The sequence below is a fragment of the Lithobates pipiens genome, unplaced genomic scaffold (genome assembly GCF_037356315.1).
Source record: "Lithobates pipiens isolate NorthernLeopardFrog02 unplaced genomic scaffold, aLitPip1_a1.2 Scaffold_23, whole genome shotgun sequence".
Lineage (NCBI taxonomy): Eukaryota > Metazoa > Chordata > Amphibia > Anura > Ranidae > Lithobates > Lithobates pipiens.
In genome coordinates, this window is record NW_027507785.1 from 174964437 (window position 1) to 174988241 (window position 23805).

Sequence of the window (23805 nt, forward strand, 5' to 3'; positions counted from 1 at the left end):
CAGCAATCATTAATAGAGACAGTGTTCATACTGTTAACCCTGCCAGTGACTAGTGTGCTCACCGATGCCTCTGAGGAAAGAAAGCTGTTGTTGAGCAGTGGAGTGTTTTGAAGTGCTTTCATTCAAGTTTGGTTCATGTGAGTGTAATAATGATTGGTTTTTATTGAGATTAAAAGATTTTTACAGTGTTACACTATGGAAAGTCTTTTTGTCTCCTTGAGGTACTTTGAGATGAAATTCTATTGATATCTGAAGGGAATTATACTGCAAGCGATTGCTGGATACTGATCAACATCATTCATAAGATCTTTAAACGCTTTTTTGGCTCAACACGAGAGTGCTGAGCAGTACAGCTGGTGAGTGCTCCATACGAGGGGGGTCACGAACACCAAGGGTGTAGTGAAGGCTTTGTGTTATACAGTGAAGTAACTGATCAGTTCAGTCTAGTACTATTCTTATCCGTTATGTATTCCTTTGTTTAGTCCCTATAGTTTAGCTATCAATCAATACGCCAAGCACATGTTATTGTTAATATCACAATGCTACCACCCTTGGCTATGAAATCAATACACGGTCTAAGATCAATCAAAATCTCATTTATTTCCCAAGGAAATAAGAAAAATGTGCATCAAGTATCAGTAGAAGTTACAATAATACATAGCATACAATCACAGTGCAATCTAAGCCTTATACTTATCGATCCTCGTGACTGGGTCTTCTGATGGAATAAAGAGAAAGAGCTCAGGTCGCAACCCTTTTTGTCAAACATACCTCAGCCATACCACACCCCATAGCCCATCCTACTCTTTCCCGTAGACCAATCAGCGTCTCCTCCCCCAGGCTAACAGTCCTGCCATACTTGGCCTCTGGGGGGCAGTGTTTGCCCATGAATTGCAACTGCTCCGACTGGATTGCTATCTTGTGGCTTGATCTCGGACGCCCCACCAGCTGTCCTCTGTTCTTGCAGACAAGCCGGCGCCATATCATCTTTGAAGTTCAGTACATTCCAGGTGGGCTGAATAGAACTCATTCTGCTATTCAAATTGTGTCACATTCCTTGCTTTTAAACATGTGAAACTGCCTGGCATTGGTATGGCTGAGTTCGGCTGTACAAACAGCTGTGTAGATGTATAATAATAATTCCTGTCTGATTCCAACATATACCGCTTTGCGCCTAAAAGGCGCATACCACCCTTCTTCAGACACTGCTCCTTTTGAACAGTCCATAACTGTCTTAACGTGTGTGGTTCCCCAACATGTGCTTCCGAACCAGTACCTGGGGCACAATCCTTAGCTTGTGTAACGCGTGGTTGTTTCCAACGAGCGCTTCAGAGACATCTCTTATGGAACAGTACACAAGTGTCTTACCACGCTATGTTTTCAACGTGTGCAGAAACAGGTCCTATGGAGCAGTCCATAATTGTTTTACCATGTGATGTTTCCCAACACGTGCCGCTTTGCCACTGAGTGACACACCTCCACCATTCTTCAGCGACAGCTTCCATGTCACCATTCTGTATCTTGGGTATCTTCAGGACGGCAGTACAGGCAAGGGGTGTCCATTCATTCACCATTCACCAGCACCCTTTCAGAGCAACATATCGCCCAGCTTTCAGACCCAGAGTCTTGAGGAGGGCCTTTCTTGCCCATATTACTAGCCTACAATACCCATAGGTCACACTATACCACGAACATAAATCAACTTATTACCGTAATATATACATATATATGTATTACGCACCCCGCTCCCAACCTCCTATAACCTTTTACTGTAACTACGGGTCGGGATTAGGCAGGCTTGCTCGCAGCGGCGTTGCAGGGCTCTGACTTGGCAGCAACATCTCCAATTTGTACACAGAGAGCTCACCGTCAAATCGTCCCTCAACTTGCATAGACAAATGGGAGACCCTTCTAGATAAATATCGCTTAACTACACATATAAGTTTACAACAATTACCAAACCCACACAATTCCACCCCTGTGTCTGGATTCCAGAGATCATGCCCATTGTATACCATGCACCTCTACCTACGGTTAGGTTCAAGGAACCCTCTAGTCCCTTGACTAACACTACACCGGTATTCTTTAGGACAAAGAAACAAAAACTCGCCTATGTCCTAAATAATACCTGGGTGCCTTCTTCCCAGCAATGACCTCTCCATCCAGAATACAGAGAGAAATAACTTCCCAACATTATTCGTTCCTCCCCATGTATTGACCTGGCCTACAAAGGACGTCATGGTCATGCTTCCGACAAAGGGAAATATCAACCTGCCTCCAGCGTTCATCTTCTCTGATCACATGTGTGATATAGCCTCAAATGCAACAAGATAGAGTCCCCAGTCAGTAAGCCCAATGATGCCACCAAATATACAGACCAAGTCTGCACTTCTGTATATGAGAACATACAGCATAACACCTTTCACAATCCAACTTAGCACCACCCATACAGGCATTCGACCACTACTTTGGATTAGTGTAAGCAACGTGTTTTGGCAAAATCTTACTGAGCGGTGATGCTAACTCATCAGGCCACTGCCCCTTCATACAGAGACAGTACAATCAGCTTGATGTTGGCTGATATTTCCACCTGCCACAGAGTGCGCGCCAGAGCCAATGACAGGTTTCTGTCCTCCCTACCAACCTCTCAACATGGTTGACAAAATCCGGAGCCACTCTGACCTGAGTGTTTCTGTGACTTCATTGAATGTTATCGAGGATGCCACCAATCTCCCAGGGTAACAAAGTCACGCTCCTTCTCTGAAGCTATGGCTGTGAGTTTGTTCCTCAGGAGGCCGATGTCCCCTCCATTAATAACACCCATCCCAGCTATTGTTCCCCCCCAATATAGTGCTGAATACATCCCTCCTCTTTCGGGTTACTCCTCAGAAATAAGCATCCTGCATGGACTTCATTGTCATCTCTGGGAGTAAAATAATAAAAACAGTGTAGCGCTTCAATAATAATAAATGTAATCAACATAAATTATAAAAATAATGATAAAACAGAAATCACACAGAACTAAATGTCTAGAAATAAAAGTCCAACGTTAGGCACTCATTCCACTATGTTGATGGCATAGGAGTGTCCAAACCCTCACAGAGAAGGAAAATGGTCTACTAGACGAATGTGTTCATGCGGGTAAACTTGATTGTAAACATCAGTGAAAAGTAGATAAATACTTCTTACCGGAACAGTTGGACTCACACAGTCATATGACGGTTGAGTCTAAAAGGCTTGAGGTCACAATCTGGGACCAAGGAGTGTAAGGAGAGAGGTCAGTTGAGCTGGTGGAGGAGCTCCAGGTGGTTGTAGGCTCAATGGTGGATCTTTTCAGATGGAACGTCAAAGGTCAAGCTCAGACGTAGCCCGTTGTACCAATACTCCAACTTCCCCCGAATGGGGAGGGGGGTGTTTGTGAAGTTTTAAACCAAAGCAATGGGGAAAAAGAAAAAAAGGCTCCACATGGTGCGGGTCAAACGATATAAAAACGTTGGTTTATTAAAGTCAAAAGGTAATGAATGACTTGGTGATCACATAAAAAACAAAATGAACTTAAAAGCAATGTGGGGTACCAACAGCTCGCCCGACGCGTTTCGACATATGTGTCTTCAACTGGGGCATGTTGGAACCCACCACATTGCTGACAAATATATAGAGAATGAGAGAGAGGTTCCGCCTAACAGGAGGCGGGAAATCCAATCTCAGACAGCCTCTTAAAGCTGCAGTGTACAATTTAGTCAAATCAAAGTATACCAATTCAGACACTATAAGCAAATACAAATAACATCTAAGAATATCACTCATACAGACTGTTAGATAGGTATTGATGACAATAAAATCTAGAAAATAAGTAGAGAGTAAGCCACCATGCTCGCGCATGGATAGCACTAAATAGATTACATTGTTCATAGCCTAATCAGATATATAGATGCAGGATGATTCAATTCACTTATAAAGCATATGCAGAGAACACATCAAGCACTAATACATAACGATCAGACCTGCGTTGTTAATTATACATAAATCACATTATACCTTTACCAGAAACTGCCAGTTTACATTTGCATTGTTCACAGACTTATGAATTGCAGACAGCCCCAATGCACATACAGAGCGCAAACAGAGAACACATCCAGTTCTAGTACAAAAAATCAGACATGCACTGTCGATTATACATAAACTGCATTATACTATCCCAAGAACGAACTGATTTGTTTATATTATATCATAAATGGAGCTGTAAAATTCTCAGTGATAATGTCTGATAGAGATCTATTATTATGTAATTTAGATGTCTCTTACTTGTTGTACCAGCAATGTGTAACCTGGAGATGTGTATAAGTAACCATGGTGATAATTCATACGTGATGATCAGTTTTGTAAAGTTCAGATCAAATGATCTGAAGTGTCATGACGTATGATGACACAGGAAAGACTAAACCAATCACTCAATGTGTGTGTCATGTGGCTAAATGTGGGAGTGGTTGAGAAAGGCTCACGTCTATGGAGTAGAGGCATGTGTATTTGCATATCATTAAGCAAGAATGTAAGGAGGGGGTGTCGTTCAAAGCTTGGCGCCAATTACTCCTTGTTGTGCGTTCCACGCTGCGGATCATAACAAGCATCGTGAGCACTTATAGGTGCATGACGGCGAAATGGGGCGTATGTGTACAAAACGTCACATGTTACGTAGTCATGCAAAGGAGTGAAAGGGGGCGTGTAAACGTATACGTCACGCTCTATATCTCTCCACGAAAGTATAGGGGAGGGGGAGGCATTTAAACTTGGCGCCAATTTTACACATGGAGAGCGTCACACGCCACTGGGCGTGGCCGGCAGCAGAAAGGCCAATCCGAGGGTGTATCACTCTACACATGCGCCATGACTAATGACCTGATTACGTCATGTCATGCGCAGTGGTGGATCAAGGGTAGATGCAACAAGGTAATCGCGGGGAATATCAAAGATGTGACAATATCACGTCACGTCCAATAATAAAGCCCGACGTAACCGTGGCAACCACGGAAGCGTCATCGCATTTAAAGTCAAAAAAGGATACCGCAAGTAAAAGGACACAAATACAAAAAGAAAAGACAAATATCGCTCCACAATCAGAATATATCTTACTCAGGAGATTTTACCACTAATAACCAAAGGTTATGTGAAGTAAAAAATAAGAAGTAGTCGCGTGGGTCAGATGCAATGCATACAAATTATGCACATATTAACCTAAAAAAATGTATATTTTGAGGTGCCTAGAACCCGAAAGTGGCCTTGGAATATGATAAATATGGCATATTCTCAACTAATGCCAAAAGTGAGACTAAACATTAGAGTGAGTATGTGAAAGGAAATCCGTCCCAGAACCCACATGATCTAGAAAAAATGCATAATAAACGCATATATCTAGATTCAGGCAGAAATCTGAAAAGGGGATATGTGAAAGAAAAAATATGATAGGAACGCAAAGTGTATGCGGTGAATTAAACATTGTGTCGCAGAGAACACAGATTGGGTAATAAAATGAAAAGTGAAAGTGGGGTGCCCAATAAATAAATAATGGGTATGTTGGTGTGTGAAACCAAGAAAAGGAGAGCTGAAGAAATAATAAAAATATAAGTCAAATAAATAATAAAGATAATATAAGGCACTAGTGATCCATAATAAGATAGATTAAGCCTGATTAATAAAGCTGTTAATGTCCCAGTCTGTATTCATGCCGAAGGGGGAGTAGCACCTCAATTCATAAATCCAAAATGTCTCGAGACGCGAGACCCCCCTCAGGCATGAATCGCCTCTCCAGTTTGGGACAAATTTGTCAATGATTTGAAAACGGGTGCCCGTAGGATCTCTATTGTGTTTTTCAAGGTAATGTCTCGGAACGGGGTGTTTATCGCACCCTTTTTTGATTTTACTAAGATGTTCGTTGACTCTAATGGAGAAATTGCGAATAGTGCGGCCAACATATTGTTGGTTGCAAGGGCAAGTAATCAAGTAAACAATGTACCTAGTGACGCAAGTGGTGAAGTGTTTCATAAGGTATCTACGTGCAGTAGTTGAGGATGTAAAGGAGTCACTTTTCCCCTTACCCAGCATATTATGTAGGCAGACGTTACATTTTCTGCAGGGAAAGTAACCCTTACTCTGAGGGAAAAATTGTATCGATTTGGGGATATCTATTACATTAGGAGCGATATCATTTTGTATAGATCGGGCTCCCCTGTAGATGGTTCCAGCTTTATCTGGAATCATCCCACCCAAAACTTTGTCACTTTGTAGTACCTTCCAGTGCCTGTTAATAATTCTCTTTATGTCATTGTGTTGTGTGGAAAAAGTTGTGAAGAATGACCATTTATATTTATCACTTGTTACTGTTTTGACTTTTTTTTGGGTAAGAGAGGCCCTGTCGGTGTGTAAAGCTGCTTGAATCTCAACATCAAGAGTACGTGGATCATAACCTTTGTCCTGGAACCTCTTTCGAATGGTGTAGGATTGGGAAATATAGTCACTGACATTCGTGCAGTTGCGCCTGAGCCTGAGAAACTGACTGCGTGGGATGGAATTGAGCCATTGGCGATGATGGCAGCTGTCAACAGGAATATAACCATTCCGATCCGTTGGTTTAAAGAAAGTTTTCAGGACCAGGCGTTTCTGCACTATTGTAACCTCTAAGTCAAGAAAATGGATGTTAGTTGTACTGGCCTCAAAGGTCAGCTGAATGCCGCGATCATTGGCGTTAAGGGTTGCCATGAAGGAGTCAAGAGAAGGCCGGCTGCCCCTCCATAGGAGGAGGATGTCGTCTATATACCTAGCCCACAGTACCAGTTCAGGCCTGTTGAGGGCATAGACGACATCCTCCTCCCACTGGGCCATAAACAAGTTGGCCAAGCTGGGTGCATATTTAGCCCCCATGGCAACCCCTCTGTTCTGGGTATAAAAAGTGCCCTGGAACCAGAAATAATTGTGAGACATAGCAAACTCTAATAGCTGCATAAGGAAATTCCTGTGTATCACAGGAAGTGTGGAATCCCTGGAGAGAAACAGTTCAGCAGCTCTCAGGCCTAAATCTTGTGGGATACAAGTATATAGTGCAGAAACATCTGCTGTAACAAGAATAAGATCGTCATGGTACTCAATATTCTCAAGTAGTCGAATTGTATCACCTGTATCCTGTAAGTAGGAAGGTATGTTCCTTACTAAGGGCTGTAAATAGGAATCTATATATTTCCCTATTCGCGAGGTGATAGAATTTATACCACTCACAATAGGGCGGCCAGGTGGATTCACAGAATCCTTATGTATCTTAGGGAGTTGGTATATTGTCGGAATGCGTGGAGCCAGTGGGATCATAAATTCTCTTTCTTTCTTATTTAGAATATTCAGAGAAAAACCTTCGTCTATGATCTGTATGAGTGTTTTTTTGTATTTGAGGGTGGGGTCCCCTGGTAGGGGGCTATAAGTGGTGGCATCGCTCAATAATCTGTTCATTTCCCCTATGTAGCGAGATTTGTCTAAGACCACTATACCCCCCCCCTTTGTCTGCAGGGCGAATGATGAGATTTTTCCTTTCACATAAAGATTTAAGGCCCTGTGCTATAGAAGGGTCTTGATGTGTCCTTTTTATGGGTAACTTGTCTAAATCGTTTAAAACGAGATTTTTAAAAACGTTAATAGATGGAGGTAAGATACCTGGGTTGAACAAAGATGGATTGCTCAAACCAGAGTGTCTAACTGATGTAGAATTAGAGGTTTTATTGGTTACACTTGGAAGAGACAAAAAATGTCTCTGAATATGTAACTTACGGATGAACTTATGCACGTCAATGAATGTGTTAAATTTGTTAAGTTTTCTAGGTGGGACAAATTTAAGACCCTTATCTAGAATACATTTTTCACTCACTGATAATGTTGCTGTGCTTAAATTAAAGATGCCCGCTCCTACTGTGTCCTTTTTCTTTTTATGCTGGATGCGCCTCCCCCCTCTGGTGCCTCGTTTGGTTTTTGGTTTCCTCCACGTATGGGGGTGTCCCTGTGAAAATCCTGATAATAAGGGGGCCCTGATGGATGATTACGGTTATATGGGGGTCTGAACGGAGGTTCATCATTGTAAGTCATGTAAGGGGGAGGGTCGCGTTGAGAATCAAAATGATCCTCATCCCTAAGGGGTAGGTAACGATTGTAAGTACGAATTGGAGTACTATGTGGGTAATCCTCCCTACTGTGACTATAATTGTCATCCCTCCGAGTTCTACTATGTTCACGAGAAGTATGTTGGTAGCCACCATTGTTATTTCCATGGTGTCTATCTAGGCCATGACCCTGATTATTTCTCCCTTTACCCTTATGCCGAGGTTTAGAGCCTTTCCCTTGAAGGTTAGGGTATTGGACTTGGGCAGGGGATCTGTATACATAGTTATTCGTTCTAGGAGGTCCGCTGGGCCTAGGCGGGGGTGGGGGGGGTTCATATATTAACCTTCTTTCCGTCTCCATAGCCTCAGGTTGCATAATGTCTGATGACGGATCGTTACCTGGTTCTGAACCAATTTTTTTCTGCCAATTAAAGACAGCATTGGATTTATAATCGTTAACATCACGATTATACTTTTTTTGTTTTTTAATACGTTGATCTTTTTCCTCTTTCTCCAGTTGATTTCTTAGATTGGAGGATAACGTATTGTACTCTGATGTACCCAATGCTGGTGTAAGTTTTTCTTTGATATCTTTAATTTCTTTGTCAATGAGGGGTAACCTGGCCTGCTTCTTATCTATCAAGAAATTTAACAGTTTAATACCCATCTCATTGAAAAAGATGAACCAGGCATCAAACTCAACCTCTCCTTGTTGGGGATGTATGTCCCAACGTAAACCCCGAGGGACCATTTTCTCTTTAATATATTGCCTCAAGAAGGCGATGTCCCATTGAAGATGAACTTCTGAGACCATCACGTTCTTGAGTCTAATAAAGAGACCACTAACTTCAGTGTTAGTGGAATTAGGTGTAAACACACCATCAGTATTGAAGGATCTAGAGGTCCTATATTCAAAGATATCCATTGTGAAAGAAAAACGATATACCGTATATACTCGAGTATAGGCCGACCCGAATATAAGCCGAGGCCCCCAATTTACCCCCAAAAAAACTGGCAAACTTATTGACTCGTGTATAAGCCGAGGGTGAGACATGCCTGTCCATCCCTGTGTGTGTGTCCGTCCATCCCTGTGTGTCCGTCCATCCCTGTGTGTCCGTCCATCCCTGTGTGTCCGTCCATCCATCCCTGTGTGTGTGTGTGTCCATCCATCCATCCATCCCTGTGTGTGTGTGTCTCCATCCATCCATCCATCCATCCCTGTGTGTGTGTGTCTCCATCCATCCACCCATCCCTGTGTGTGTCTCCATCCATCCACCCATCCCTGTGTGTGTGTGTGTGTGTGTGTGTGTGTGTGTGTGTATGTGTATGTGTATGTGTGTGTGTGTGTGTGTGTGTGTGTGTGTGTGTGTGTGTGTGTGTCCAGCCTACCTTTGTCCCGAGCCTCCGTCCCGTGCCTTGCCTCCTTGCCTCCGTTCCGTGCCGTGCCGTGCCGTGCCGTCGTGTCGTGCCTTGCCTTGCCTCCGTCCCGTCCCGTCCCGTGCCGTGCCGTGCCGTGCCTTGCCTTGCCTTGCCTTGCCTCCGTCCCGTGCCCTCTTCGGCGGCCATTGTAAAATTCAAAAGCCGCGCCTCCTCCTTCGCCTGTGATAGGCGGAACACTGAATTTCCCAGCAGCCTGTGTTCCGCCTATCACTGCCTTCGTATCATCCTCGTCCGTAGTACGAGGATGATACGATGTCCGTGATAGGCGGAACACAGGCTGCTGGGAAATTCAGTGTTCCGCCTATCACAGGCGAAGGCGGAGCCGGAGGCGCGGCTTTTGAATAGAATGGCCGCTGTCTGTCTGCTCGACACGCTGATCGAGCGGGCAGACAGCGATGACTCGAGTATAAGCCGAGGGGGGCACTTTCAGCCTCAAAAAAGAGGCTGAAAATCTCGGCTTATACTCGAGTATATACGGTAACCAAAAATTATATGAAGAGCAAAAAACTATAAGAAGCTGCAGTGGATAATGAGTCACAAAGAGAAATATAAAGAGGAAAAACACTGCGCTATAGTTTGTGAAAAAATGGCCACAACGGCCACAACAGCAGCCAACACCAAAAACAAACAAAGTTCAACAGGTAAAATAATAAAAACAGTGTAGCGCTTCAATAATAATAAATGTAATCAACATAAATTATAAAAATAATGATAAAACAGAAATCACACAGAACTAAATGTCTAGAAATAAAAGTCCAACGTTAGGCACTCATTCCACTATGTTGATGGCATAGGAGTGTCCAAACCCTCACAGAGAAGGAAAATGGTCTACTAGACGAATGTGTTCATGCGGGTAAACTTGATTGTAAACATCAGTGAAAAGTAGATAAATACTTCTTACCGGAACAGTTGGACTCACACAGTCATATGACGGTTGAGTCTAAAAGGCTTGAGGTCACAATCTGGGACCAAGGAGTGTAAGGAGAGAGGTCAGTTGAGCTGGTGGAGGAGCTCCAGGTGGTTGTAGGCTCAATGGTGGATCTTTTCAGATGGAACGTCAAAGGTCAAGCTCAGACGTAGCCCGTTGTACCAATACTCCAACTTCCCCCGAATGGGGAGGGGGGTGTTTGTGAAGTTTTAAACCAAAGCAATGGGGAAAAAGAAAAAAAGGCTCCACATGGTGCGGGTCAAACGATATAAAAACGTTGGTTTATTAAAGTCAAAAGGTAATGAATGACTTGGTGATCACATAAAAAACAAAATGAACTTAAAAGCAATGTGGGGTACCAACAGCTCGCCCGACGCGTTTCGACATATGTGTCTTCAACTGGGGCATGTTGGAACCCACCACATTGCTGACAAATATATAGAGAATGAGAGAGAGGTTCCGCCTAACAGGAGGCGGGAAATCCAATCTCAGACAGCCTCTTAAAGCTGCAGTGTACAATTTAGTCAAATCAAAGTATACCAATTCAGACACTATAAGCAAATACAAATAACATCTAAGAATATCACTCATACAGACTGTTAGATAGGTATTGATGACAATAAAATCTAGAAAATAAGTAGAGAGTAAGCCACCATGCTCGCGCATGGATAGCACTAAATAGATTACATTGTTCATAGCCTAATCAGATATATAGATGCAGGATGATTCAATTCACTTATAAAGCATATGCAGAGAACACATCAAGCACTAATACATAACGATCAGACCTGCGTTGTTAATTATACATAAATCACATTATACCTTTACCAGAAAATGCCAGTTTACATTTGCATTGTTCACAGACTTATGAATTGCAGACAGCCCCAATGCACATACAGAGCGCAAACAGAGAACACATCCAGTTCTAGTACAAAAAAGGCCTCGGATTGGCCTTTCTGCTGCCGGCCACGCCCAGTGGCGTGTGACGCTCTCCATGTGTAAAATTGGCGCCAAGTTTAAATGCCTCCCCCTCCCCTATACTTTCGTGGAGAGATATAGAGCGTGACGTATACGTTTACACGCCCCCTTTCACTCCTTTGCATGACTACGTAACATGTGACGTTTTGTACACATACGCCCCATTTCGCCGTCATGCACCTATAAGTGCTCACGATGCTTGTTATGATCCGCAGCGTGGAACGCACAACAAGGAGTAATTGGCGCCAAGCTTTGAACGACACCCCCCTCCTTACATTCTTGCTTAATGATATGCAAATACACATGCCTCTACTCCATAGACGTGAGCCTTTCTCAACCACTCCCACATTTAGCCACATGACACACACATTGAGTGATTGGTTTAGTCTTTCCTGTGTCATCATACGTCATGACACTTCAGATCATTTGATCTGAACTTTACAAAACTGATCATCACGTATGAATTATCACCATGGTTACTTATACACATCTCCAGGTTACACATTGCTGGTACAACAAGTAAGAGACATCTAAATTACATAATAATAGATCTCTATTAGACATTATCACTGAGAATTTTACAGCTCCATTTATGATATAATATAAACAAATCAGTTCGTTCTTGGGATAGTATAATGCAGTTTATGTATAATCGACAGTGCATGTCTGATTTTTTGTACTAGAACTGGATGTGTTCTCTGTTTGCGCTCTGTATGTGCATTGGGGCTGTCTGCAATTCATAAGTCTGTGAACAATGCAAATGTAAACTGGCAGTTTCTGGTAAAGGTATAATGTGATTTATGTATAATTAACAACGCAGGTCTGATCGTTATGTATTAGTGCTTGATGTGTTCTCTGCATATGCTTTATAAGTGAATTGAATCATCCTGCATCTATATATCTGATTAGGCTATGAACAATGTAATCTATTTAGTGCTATCCATGCGCGAGCATGGTGGCTTACTCTCTACTTATTTTCTAGATTTTATTGTCATCAATACCTATCTAACAGTCTGTATGAGTGATATTCTTAGATGTTATTTGTATTTGCTTATAGTGTCTGAATTGGTATACTTTGATTTGACTAAATTGTACACTGCAGCTTTAAGAGGCTGTCTGAGATTGGATTTCCCGCCTCCTGTTAGGCGGAACCTCTCTCTCATTCTCTATATATTTGTCAGCAATGTGGTGGGTTCCAACATGCCCCAGTTGAAGACACATATGTCGAAACGCGTCGGGCGAGCTGTTGGTACCCCACATTGCTTTTAAGTTCATTTTGTTTTTTATGTGATCACCAAGTCATTCATTACCTTTTGACTTTAATAAACCAACGTTTTTATATCGTTTGACCCACACCATGTGGAGCCTTTTTTTCTTTTTCCCCATTGCTTTGGTTTAAAACTTCACAAACACCCCCCTCCCCATTCGGGGGAAGTTGGAGTATTGGTACAACGGGCTACGTCTGAGCTTGACCTTTGACGTTCCATCTGAAAAGATCCACCATTGAGCCTACAACCACCTGGAGCTCCTCCACCAGCTCAACTGACCTCTCTCCTTACACTCCTTGGTCCCAGATTGTGACCTCAAGCCTTTTAGACTCAACCGTCATATGACTGTGTGAGTCCAACTGTTCCGGTAAGAAGTATTTATCTACTTTTCACTGATGTTTACAATCAAGTTTACCCGCATGAACACATTCGTCTAGTAGACCATTTTCCTTCTCTGTGAGGGTTTGGACACTCCTATGCCATCAACATAGTGGAATGAGTGCCTAACGTTGGACTTTTATTTCTAGACATTTAGTTCTGTGTGATTTCTGTTTTATCATTATTTTTATAATTTATGTTGATTACATTTATTATTATTGAAGCGCTACACTGTTTTTATTATTTTACCTGTTGAACTTTGTTTGTTTTTGGTGTTGGCTGCTGTTGTGGCCGTTGTGGCCATTTTTTCACAAACTATAGCGCAGTGTTTTTCCTCTTTATATATCTCTGGGAGTAAGTCACTGGTACAATAACCGCACCTGATTCAGTGTATACTCAGCACATATAGGGTGATAGGTTTTGTCAACCACCATGAGATGTTGCAGCACCATGTGGTGAAGTGCTATTGTACCCTGGTAGCCAGCGTTTGTTCCCTTTATTTTAACGGAGCATGCTCCTGTGTGTATTTACTGGCATTATCTGTGCAGGGTTTCAACCTCTCAGGTGAGACACCAACCGGGCGTATCTTCCTCATGTCTAGTTCTGGTGTCCCGCATGTCCTGTAACCGAAAGCTTCTCTCTAGGACCGCTAGGATTGAGACACCACCCCTACGAGGAAGTTTTCCCCCATTGATGTGTCACCTGGCACCCTTTAGTCTGATCCACAGCTACCTTATTATGCATAAGCGCCAGTATGCCTCCTGGGTACCTGCACCATATTAACTCCGTTACACCAATACATGTAATACATTAAAACCTTTCTTCTTTCAATTCCTCCTTCCAACAAAAAACCACATATTTTACATTTTCATGTTTTGACGGATTGGATGTGTCATAACTCTTCCCCAACCTCCAATATGTATAAATAACATGTTTGCATTCATCAGGAGAGACTTCAGCAAAAATATTTCACAAGTTCTCTTGCTAGGCACAGTCTTTCAGATTCAGCATTAGCACCCAATTGTCCATACGAAAAAAAACAGGTATTAATCTGAATCTTTCAGTTTTCCTTCTCTCCTGATGTTTATCGGAACTAATTTGTGGTATGGTGTGGCACAGACAAACTGCCAACCAGATGATCATCTGTCATCCATGTTCCAGAAGCCTCTCCAATTCTCGCTCCACTTGGATTCTGGAAATGAAAAACAAGAGCAGTATCAAATTCTTATCCACAATATCTGATCGCTTACCATGTTTACTTATAGTTCCCTCCTTGGAGCTCAGGACCTCAGTATTCCTGTCTTCTGCAACTCTGACCAAACTATCCAAACAACCATGACCTCTTTAGGCTACACCCACTGTAAAATGGATCCCCATGGTATGATCAAAAAACGTTTAAAACTGAACGTCAGTGTTGCTTCTCAAAAACTTCAAATTTTACAAACTAAAAAAAAACAATGCATCTATCTGTATCTTTACGATGTATGCACTACCCCTTTTCAGGTGACTGGTTCTAACTGAGGGCATTGTCAATTCCCCCCCTTTCAGGTGGATTAGACCTACTACTTTTCCACCTGAATAAAAATATAACTAACATAGAGGACTAAACCAATATCAAAAAAAAAATTTTTTTTTAGAAGAAAAAATAAAAATAAAAAAAATAAATAAAAAAAAAAATAATAAAATAAAAAAAAAAATTTAAAAAAAACTTAAAAATCTGGCCATGATCACACAAATAACATGACAAGACAACCATCATACAACAATGACAAACACTCAACTTTTAGTTGACAACATCCATGGACTTTTCTCCTGAGGAGCGTGCTCATTCCAATCTGAAATACAATTAGTTACTGGGGAAAACAAAAAACACAACAAAGCATATGTATCATCACAACATTTTAGCTTCATTTGTAACTCTTTTTAGTACTATTATTTTTCATTGTTTGCAAACAATTACTAACTAATGAGCTCATGGTACCATGTGATAATCGATTATGCATTTACAATAACCTAACCCATGTTCTGCTATATTTTACCACTGTTGTTACTTTGAGAGACCTGCAAACAAATGCAAATGTCCGTATACGAACCAGATTAACTTCTTCCTGGTCTCTGGAAAAAGGAACACACAAGTGATTACACACAATTCTTATGTTAATCAGCAGTATTGGATATTACTCAGGAAAAGTTTACAAAGACTGACAATAAGAGAAGAGTAAAGAAACACAAGATTAAAAAAAACTCATAACAGAAACATCTTTTAACCACACAAAAGAAAAACCACAATACCAATTCAGGGGTTTATCCCTAAAAGTACAAAACAAAAAAAATGTATATCTATATCCAGGTCCTCTATCATATTCTGAACTTGAAACTTACATCAAACCTTTTTCATAGCCGGGAAACATTGACCAGAATATTCTTACCATGCTTGCAGCTCACTAAGTTCTGCTAACATTGTTTCCCCCAGTGCTATATTTGAGTAACCATGCGTCTATCTCCATTTTGACTCTAAGCAACTGTCCTACATATTGCTTTTTAGTTTCTAGACCCCGCATTTGCGTTTTACACGGGAAATGGGTTTGATTACTATGGGTTCCATGCTTTGGATGGCTACCCCACCTTGCTGAATAACACACCTGAAGCCTTGGGGTCGTTTTCGGGTATAATTTCCTTTCGATATCATTATTCGCCGCCCGACAATATTTTGAAATGTGACCCCCCCTTTTACACAAAAAACATTTTAGTTCTGGTTTCCCTGCATAGGCCATTTTTTTAGCATATGGCGCTGGAAACCCACATTGCTGGATAATATTACTGCGATTGGAATGCACAGACTTTACACTTTCGTTGTCTGAGGAGTCATCCGAAGTGTCAACTCCTGAGTCAATTTCAAGTGCAGTTATCCCACCTTTATTTGCTTCTTCCACATCGATTCCCATCACAGTACTATCATTTGCAGTGATAATAGCATACGGGCTTTCTTCATGTTTCACTTCTAGCTTTTCTGTACACTGAGCATGTGCGGAGGGTATCTCCACTATTGCACACTTGGAGGATAACTCCATTATGGCTGCTTGTGCCTTAAGCCTTGTGATAACCTGCAAATTCTCAGCCTCCCTTTGATTCAAAGAGGCAATGCAACTTTCTCTTAATTTGCACGTTTGTTCTAATTCATCTAATCTCTGTTGCAATACACATTTCTCAGTCACTAATTGTTTAATCCGACTACAAGCATCCGCATCAGCCTTTTCAATCCTCATTGATATATCACTTACCTGTTCCATCACTTTTTCTCTATCAGCAAACCATTCTAATTCTTTTTGTTACGCAATTTCTTTCATTCTCATTAACATGCATAAGGCATTGGCCATTCTCTGTTTCCTGCCTTTTTTTGATTTATTAAATATGCGACTGTTATGTGTATTACATTGTTTTAAAAGTTCATTAAACTGATATGTTAATTTACCTTTGTGAGTAAGTTGAAATCTAATCCCACCATGCTTGCTAATGAAACCTTCAATGGCTTCCATTGATATGCTAATTAGCCTATCCACACCAGGTTGCTCCACCAGTTGCTTATACAATAGACAAACAACTATATAACCCCCACAAAGACAGATTCCTACCAACAAACGAACAAAAAAAAATAAATAGATACGAACCGTTTAAATTTCCAGTGACTTGTGGTTCTACAGCATACAAGACACAAGGCACACTCTTAATCAATGCCTTGGTCTTCTATTGGACCAGAGCTATTTCACTCTCACGTGTGTAGAAATAAAAAACCTATATTTCCCCCACTTTTTCCTCAAAGATGTATGGTAATTCCTGCCACTCTCTAACCAACACTGTGCATTAGCAATACACTAAACAATCAGATACCAAACACACAAAGACACAGAGGAAGCTGTTTAGAAGCTAGCTTTGACCTGTAGTCCCACTGCAAATACAGACAAAAAAACAAAAAACAAAAAAAACAAATACAAATCCGTTTACCCACGAATTTCTTTAGGAGAACACACTCTTATTCAATGCCCTCCTATACGATAGCAGGTCATAGGGAATTTCTATTGGGACAGAAAGTTTCTTTCACAATCACGTGGATATTTCCACTTTTCCCTCAAAATTGTATGATTTATCCTGTCAATCTGCGGTTATATCACATAACCAGGGATGATCAGTCCCTTATCTCGCCAGTGCGCCAATTTGCCCTCTGGTTACAAGTTTGCAAACACAACAATACGTACATATATATATATATATCAGTCACAGTTCTCACCAGGTTTTACGCGTGCGTTTATACCAGTGAAATATCTCACAGAATTTTCCTGCTCATCCAAGCGTGGTTTCAGAATTTGCGAGCCAGCGCTAATCTTGTCCACACTAAAGATGACTTCCAGTTCTGGGTGGCTTTGAGCATCTGTGCTTACAGGGACTCCTTAGATACCTTAGATTTTTGTGGATTCTGTGTAAAAATATGTTTTACACGCCTTCTGGGGTGCCAAATGAAGTAACTGATCAGTTCAGTCTAGTACTATTCTTATCCGTTATGTATTCCTTTGTTTAGTCCCTATAGTTTAGCTATCAATCAATACGCCAAGCACATGTTATTGTTAATATCACAATGCTACCACCCTTGGCTATGAAATCAATACACGATCTAAGATCAATCAAAATCTCATTTATTTCCCAAGGAAATAAGAAAAATGTGCATCAAGTATCAGTAGAAGTTACAATAATACATAGCATACAATCAAAGTACAATATAAGCCATACTTATCCGACCTTCGCAGCTACGCCTCATGATGGAAAAGAGACAGAGCTCAGGTCGCAACCCTTTTTGTCAAACATACCTCAGCCATACCACACCCCATAGCCCATCCTACTCTTTCCCGTAGACCAATCAGCGTCTCCTCCCCCAGGCTAACAGTCCTGCCATACTTGGCCTCTGGGGGGCAGTGTTTGCCCATGAATTGCAACTGCTCCGACTGGATTGCTATCTTGTGGCTTGATCTCGGACGCCCCACCAGCTGTCCTCTGTTCTTGCAGACAAGCCGGCGCCATATCATCTTTGAAGTTCAGTACATTCCAGGTGGGCTGAATAGAACTCATTCTGCTATTCAAATTGTGTCACATTCCTTGCTTTTAAACATGTGAAACTGCCTGGCATCGGTATGGCTGAGTTCGGCTGTACAAACAGCTGTGTAGATGTATAATAATAATTCCTGTCTGATTCCAACATACGGACACTGAATTTTCACATAAAAGAAAGTTTTCCGCATTCTGGATTTCTTTTTATGGACTCTATATATATTCTTTGTTCCTTACACACTTGTTTATTCTATTTTTTCACATTTTTTCACACTTGTATTGTATTGCAGTAGAGTTTATCTTTATTGAGTCACCATTGGCTATGCACATGTGAATTTATATAATTGTGGGGTTATTATAGTTTTACCATTAATGTGTATAACTTTATTTATTCTAGCGGTAGTTGAGCGTTACAAGGTGATGTTTTGATTAATTATTTATTTTATTTCTGCATTCACCTTCTGATTTATATATTTGCATTTTTTAAGTAGAAGCTGGAGATAGGGTGTGTTTAGCGCTGTGATGATACACTAGGTTGGCGGTCTGTTTAAGTGTGTATCCTGATTTTTATATTTACATTATATTATGCTATATTGTAGCCCTGATAAAGGGGGAGTTCCATTTGACCCCCGAAACACATTGGCTGTCTTTTACCATAATACCAATGAATTAAATTGGACTCTTTTAGCTCTTGGTCTGGCTCTCCTTCCCTGTATGCACATTTTTTGCAGTAGTTCCTGCTTCCTGCTAAGGCTCAGTCTGTCCTATTTAAACATTAATCATCAAATTCACCTTATCCTACACACACATACCTCCCAACTGCTGAACTTCAGAATGAGGGACACTTGAGTAAGGAAGTAACCTTAGCGCACCGCGGCAACTGTGGGTGTGGTTAAACATCTGACAGTGGGAGGAGCCTAATGGGCATCATTAAATAAAACTCAGGCTTCCTTTTATAAAATATGCTTTTATTATTGTTCCACAAGCTAGAGTCTTATGGATACATACAAACCCCAGCACATTCATTAAAAAAGGATAAAATAATGCAGGGTTTTGGAATGCATTATGTACAGAGTGCAGGGTTCTGGGATGAGCTATATACAGGGTACAGGGTTCTGGGATGAGCTGCGTACAGAGTGCAGAATACTGGGATGAGCTATATACAGAGTGCAGAGTTCTGGGATGAGCTGCGTACAGAGTTCAGGGTTCTGGGATGATCTACCTATGGAGTGCAGGGTTCTGGGATGAGCTATGTACATGGTGCAGGGTTCCAGGATGACCACAGGAAAAAAGGTGAAGATGCAGCAATGTCCCGCCTAGGGTGACCACATTTCCAAGCTGCCATCCAGGGACACCCCCCCTTCTCAAAAAAAGATGGGGGGGTCTGGATGAATGTAGCCTCAGGGTTGAGTGGGAATTCAACGGCAGGGGTGATTTGTTGGGCGAATGGCTGGTGTTGTACTACATTATAATATATAATGATGCAGCGTGTCACCTGCCACATTGCCTGCTGCCAGATGCAGCGCGTCGCTTGCCACCATTGCCTGCTGCCAGATGCTGCGTGTCGCTTGCCACCGTTCCCTGTGGCCAAATGCAGCCTGTCACTTGCCACCATCTCCTGCTGCCAGATGCAGCGTGTCACTTGCTACATGTAGCCTGTCGCCAGATGCAGCGTGTAACTTGCCACCCATAGCCTGCCACCAGTGCAACGCACCAGAGTCCCGGAATAGTAAACGCACCTCCTGCAGCTGGCTGCTGATGTGACCGTGCCTGAGTGTGGCACATCTTCAGCTCTGAGGGGTTCATGCTGGGACCTGTAGTCCCTCACTTTTGGAGGGGTCACATCCCTCAAAAGTGAAGAGCTACAAGCCCCAGCATGAACCTCTGATATCTAAGGAATGGTATCCCCCAAAAATTTAAGGAATACAAGTCCCAGCATGAACCAATGAGAATTAAGGGTGTGACCCCCCCCCCCCCCGAGGTTGAAGGAATGGATAACTCAGATGGGGAACATGTTAAGCATGGAAAAGTATATTTACCAACACGGGGGCCGGGCGGGAAGATTTGAACGACTATGGGGTCCCTGGCTTGATACCCCCGGGCTGTCACCCCTGGAGCTGGTTATGGGTAGGTTGTTTATTTAGGAAGTGTAAGGGGAAATATAACGAGGAATATGGAGTTATAGAGATACAACACCTGACGTGGTAAGGGCAGGCCAGGTGGCACAGGGGCTGTGGCCCGAATGGACCGTTCTGATTTTTACATGTGGTATGATGTTAAAATAGGGAGATGACTTATAACAATTGTGGTGTATGACATTGCTAAGTGAAAAGTGCCTTTATCTGTATGCTGCTTGAACAGGTATATTGTGCTGATTCTGTGATGGACTTTGTGTATCTTTGTACCAATAAAATCCGTTTTGAGTTAAAAAAAAAAGGGTGTGACCCCATAGGTTTAATGGGGTCATGATGGGACCTGTAGTTCTTCATTAATTGGGGGGGTCACATCTTCAACTCTGAGGGGTTCATGCTGGGACCTGTAGTGCTTCACTTTTGGGGGGTCACATCCCCCCAAAGAGTAGGACTACAAGCTCCAGTATGAACCCTGCCCTGATATCCAAGGATGTGTCATCCTCCCATCCCTCCATGGGTTTCATGTCATCTGTCAGTGTCCTCTCCTCTTCTGCCAGCATATCTTCCGAGTCCCGACCATCCTCTCAGCAGTCACAATCTTTCATCTGCAATTCTGCATCCAAAAGGTGCATGTAACTACATAGGTCCGTAATTCCAAATAGATGGATCAATTTAAAGTAGACTTTCCACTGCAATAAGAATGGTTTGTGGAGGATTGGCAAGAGTTTTTTAAATCAGGCCTCGCAGTAAAACTTTACTAAGTGGTTGCCTGGGTTGTGGCGGTTTGACTATACAGTCATATCTCCAACTCAGAATGTTAGATACTCAATCCTTCAAACCTCAAGAGTAGATAGTTGTAGAGAAATATTAACTACTCTTGTGTACAGCTCAGATATATGATCAGCAGCACGTAGAAGATGATAAGCAGTGTAATAGTAGCCACTTCCGTGTTAGCTTAGGAAGGCAAATACAGAGGATAGCATTCCTGTAGACTTTAGCAAGTATGGCGGTTGCACAGTGATAGAAGTAAGCAAGCAGGTACAGCAATCTATGAAAAAAAATAAAGTTCCTGTTCCGTTAAAGCATGTTTTACAGCACAGTGCTTGTGCTGTGTCATTTGGACCCCCGCATCACCTGAAATGCCTGGCTACACCCTCCCCTTGGCATTGTGCTCTGTTTGCGTAGCCTGCTATCTGTCTCCCCCTCCCTCCCTTCTCTGCCTGTCTCTGCTCTACCAGTGCCCCCCCCCCCCCCGGCTCCTGCGGCTCTCCTTTCATCTATTAAATGCTCCCAGCCTCTCACCGTTATAATAATTGTCCCTGTGCCTGTATTTCGTAAGAAAACTGCTTGATTGCACTTGTATGAGCTCCACTCCCCCGCTCAGCTGATTGTTGGTGGCTCGTGCCCTCTCTCTCCCCCTCCTCCCCTTCTGACCTCAGCGGGAGGGTTCAGCCCCGCCCAGTACAGCTGTGAGCCAGAGAGGCCAGGGAGGAGAGGAATAAGCTGAGCGCCGGGAGCGGAGCTCATACAGGTACAATACTGCCATTTGTTTGCAGAACACAGGCACAGGGACAATTATTATAATGGTGCAGAGCGGATAGCAGCATTTACTAAAAGTGGGTTAACAACCAGATTAAAGTGGCTGTAAACCCAATTTATGAAATTTGAGCTGGGCACATATATCTGTAGTATTTTCTTATCTCTCTTCAAAGTCCCATAGCTGTCTCTTCCTCCCTAGCTCTGTTATCGGCCTGATAACTTCTCACTCATTTAGGGAGACGTCAGCCTGAGCTGTGTGTCGGAGGAGGTTGCTATAAATAGATTAGCAGCCAGGTAAACAATTCACAGACTTGTTCTGCGTTTGTGGGGAGGGCGTGTGTGCCTTTCCTCCAATCAGCTTTCTCGTAGTGTCTTACATTGATCTCCTCCTAGAAGGGAACCAGGAACTGAAAAATCTAACAGAACATGTACTTTCTAAACACTATATAGAGCTGAAGACAGCAGATATGCATGTAAAACTTATGTAGGAGGATTTGTTTTATCTCTGTGTATCATCTCTGTGTTCATTTAACTGGGTATTTGTGAGGGTTTACATCCACTTTAAGCATAAGGCGAATAGGTTGCTTTGATCAACATATCTCACTACTTCCATCTGCCTTTCATGTTTGCTCCAGCAGTAGATCCTGCTCCAGGCAGTCCTCGCCTCTTTAACACTGAAGGCCCCACTGTGTGCTGCTAGGAATCAATCCATTTCCAGCTGGGAGGGCCTTTGCTAATGCCACCAGTACATGCACCCAATGCTTTAATGCATAAGGGCGTAGCTAGGTAATGTCATGATTTTTTAATTTTTTTTTAATTTTTGTGAATTAATAAAGTTTATACTGTTTTGATTAACTACTTCCCACCTGGCCAATGTATATATACGGCCGGGTGGGCGCTCTCTCCTTCTGAGTGGATGTTCAGGAACGTCCTTCAGAAGGAGGGGGATCGTGTTCCTGCACAGCGGCGCAATCCCGTTGCGCTTGTTTCACCCGGACACGGCGCATCTCGGATCAGCAGGAGGGCTCTATGATTGGCCCTCCTGATTACATGACGGCCGTGTCCAATCACAGCCATCATGTGATGTAAACAAACAGCCGGTTGCTAGGCAATCGGCTCTCCTCTCCTCACACGGAAGTCATCACTGAGGAGAGGAGAGCTGATTGCTGCAGCCAGCTGGTGATCACTGAGTATGAGCTGTTTTTTACAGCTTTTTACTCACTGATTACTAGTCTAGTTTAAAACACACATGTCCCCAAATAATAAAAACACATGTCCCCCACATGTGTCCCACTAAAATCCCATATCCCAATGATTATCTGCACACATATGTCCGTGATCACCTGCACAAATCTGTACATGATCAATTGCGTACATATGTCCGTGATCACACAAACCAATTATTATACACTTAGCGGAATTTTTTTTACCAAAAACATGTAGCAGAATACATTTTGGCTTAAATTTATGACAAAATTCGATTTTATTGGATTCCTTTTAAAATAGCAAGAAGAAAATATTGTTTTTTTTTCCAAATTTCCGCTCTTTTTTTCACTTATATCGCAAAAAATAAAAAACGGAGTAGTGAATAAATACCACCAAAATAAAGCTCTATTTGTGCAAACAAAATGATAAAAATGTCATTTGGGTACAGTGTAGCATGACCGCCAATTATCATTGAAAGTGCGAGAGCGCTGAAAGCTGAAAATTGGGCTGAGAAGGAAGGGGGTGAAAGTGCCCTGTATTGTAGTGGTTAATTGAAGCCACATGTGTCCATTAAGCAGCTTCTGACCCTGACTAACTGACTGATTGACCTACTGTGGGAATGACTTATGTATCCTATGTTTAGTCACCGTAACTGTTTCATTCCAGAAGTGAAATAGTGTGAATCATTTCTGTGGTTACGGAATTAC

General features: G+C 42.2%; 1 protein-coding gene across 3 annotated transcripts in view; it reads left to right on the forward strand.

Annotated features, from left to right (window-relative positions):
* Positions 1-23805, forward strand: part of LOC143928044 (flavin-containing monooxygenase 5-like) — an 89232-nt gene that overhangs the window by 44048 nt on the left and 21379 nt on the right. The window lies entirely within an intron of this gene.